Consider the following 2764-nt stretch of genomic DNA (forward strand, 5'->3'; position numbering starts at 1 on the left):
ATGTGCAAGATCTAAAACTCTAATAAAGAAATAAAAAAAGGGAGGGAGGATTAGAGTTAGAAGCAATTAGTTTCCAAGGCTCAAGAAAAGCAAATTTTTTTTTCTTACTGGTATTAAAAAATTTTAATTTTGGTAGGGATATGGAGGAGCCACAGAAAAGAAAATTTTACTAAAAGTATTGTCAAATATTTTCAGGGAGAGGGACCTCAAAGATTCTAGGCTGATTACAGACTCAAAATTAGAGGTGAAGAAATTAAACTCAGAGAGGGATGAAGCCATTCCCCAACTAATACAATAAATGCTATGGCTAATTACTGTTTCCAGCCACTGTCAGTGGCTACCAGTCACATGATCAGCAGTTCAAACTCATCCAACAGTTTCAAAGGATAAAGACCTGGTGCTCTGTTTTTGTAAATAAAACAAACAACAAACACTCTTAGTAGAAAACCATTATAGTAGAATGAGTATGAGACTCCAAGCGGGGAGGGGGACGGGAGGGTGGAAGTGGATGGACGAGGTGGTGCAGAGGGGGGAGATTTATCATGGGGACGTACAATTTGATGGGTGGGGGAACGAAGGAAATGGGAAGGAGCTGGTGTGAAAAAACACTGTATTTGAATTTTGTGAATAAACTCATATTAAAAAAAAATCCCCCAAACAAAACAAAACAAAAAACACCCTTAGAAAGTTTTTCTGCCCTGACACATGAGTTACTATGATTCAGAATCGACTCAGCAGCATCCTACACAGAGTCATGGGAGTTCTAAAGCACTTTCCTCTCGGAATCATGAGAGACAAGCCATTCCCTTTCCATTTACTCCATTTGCAATGTCCCAAGCCGACTCCTGCCATCCAACAAAAAAAAGGCACTTCCTTTATTCCTAGTTCCAGACTTTCACTTTTATGAAGAGCTGGATTTATGATGGGGTATGAGTGAATAGCGAGCTTGGGGCTATATTTTTCTAAAATAAGTGTCCAAGAGGATGTGTCTCTATAATACAGTCAATTCAATAGGGACTAACTTGACCCATTGGCAATTTTTATGACAAATGTCTCATTTTTCACCTCTCTCCAAACCCCAGGAAACATGTTTTAATAACATTTGCAAGATCTGCCACACCAGGGGTCAAGAGAAGCTGCAGCTTTGACTTCTTTGGCAGAGAGCCCCCACTGAGACTCAGAGACCTGCCTCCAGCGCCCTGGATGCTCTCCTGTCCCTGACTTGAATTTATTGGCCTTGTGTGCACAACAGCTTGAAAGCATTACGGAGGCACCTAGCCAGGAAGGTATCCCAAGGACAAGCCCCAGCTTTACAGGACAGTGACAAAAGACCCTGAACGCCCCATGGACTCAACCACTTGGGAAATTCTGCCTCTTAAGTGGGGATCAAAGCTCAGCTCCCCCTGCACTATACCAGCAGGTTGGATTGTGAAATTATAGCTTCACAAGCCTGAAGCACAGAAGTAGGTAATTGTAGGATGCGTTTGGTGTAAGCTGATGCATGAACTCAGGTATGCAGAGGTGACAACTCTATCTTCTTCTAGAGTGGCATTTCTTTATAGAACAATGGTTCTCAAAAGGGTTTCCACCACCTACTCTCCCTCATGTATTTTTTGACTGTCAAAACTGGAAGGTACACTTGGCCTCTACGGTATAGACTTGGAATGCTGCTAAATACAATATACAGGACAATGCTCACCACACACACACACACACACACACACACACTCAAAGAGAGAGAGAAAAAAATAGAATTATCTGGTTTAACGTGTCACTATTGGCAAGGCTGAGAAACTTTGATGTGAAATTGATCAAGCCACTAGCAAGATCATCCAAAGCATTTCATTCCAGTCCAAAGATCTCTGTTAAAATTCCCAAAGTGAATGAGTGTTGACAAGTATTTTGTAACCTCTCCACCTCAGTTTCTCCATTTATAAAGAAGAAATAAAATCTGCATATTCCTCAGCTCATGGGAGCTCTGGTGGCTTAGTGGTAAGGAATTGCGCTGCCAACAGAAAGGTATGTGGTATGAGTCCGTTAGCTCCTCCAAGAGAGAAAACTGGGCAACGTCCTGTGTGATCCATTGACCCTGAAACCCACCAGAAAGTCAGCGATGAGTGGGTCCCAACCCGAAGGTCCACAATTACACAGGCCAATAGTAAGATAACTCTAAATGTTATCAGTAGTAATTATATCACTGTGCAATGTTTAATCCAATTGTCCTCTTTTGTTTTTCTTGTCTCCTCAACAAAAATCATTTATCATTATCTGATCCCTTATCATATACTATTATTTTGTAACAACCTAAAAATTGGAATAAAGTCAAGTGTCCCACTCATAGTTGGCTGGATTGTGTTATATCCAGGTTAATTGAATGTTCCTTGTCAATAAGTAAAAAAAGGAAACAAACTATTTACATATGTAAAATATTAGGAAAATCTTAATTATGCTTGGTGAAAAAAGCCAAATAAAGGGAAAAAAAGAGTGCACACTGTTTTGTGGTTAATTTGGTATTGATTTTTTGTTATTTTTCACAATGCTAAAGAAAATAGTGTGCCATCAAATAACTTTATGATTTATGAGCAAATGTGAAACAAGCAACAATAAACACCAGCATGTCCCCACAGGTCAGTAGTGGTATGCTTACTATGTCTTCCTAATGTCACATAAATGCTGGAAGTATGTATGAACAAGGGATATACTCAATCTTGATAAAAAAATGTTATCAAATATTTTTATAAATTAACTAAGAGTATAAATTAGT

Source organism: Elephantulus edwardii, unplaced genomic scaffold, assembly GCF_000299155.1.
Source record: "Elephantulus edwardii isolate Elephantulus edwardi_28Jun2011 unplaced genomic scaffold, EleEdw1.0 scaffold00003, whole genome shotgun sequence".
Classification (NCBI taxonomy): Eukaryota; Metazoa; Chordata; class Mammalia; order Macroscelidea; family Macroscelididae; genus Elephantulus; species Elephantulus edwardii.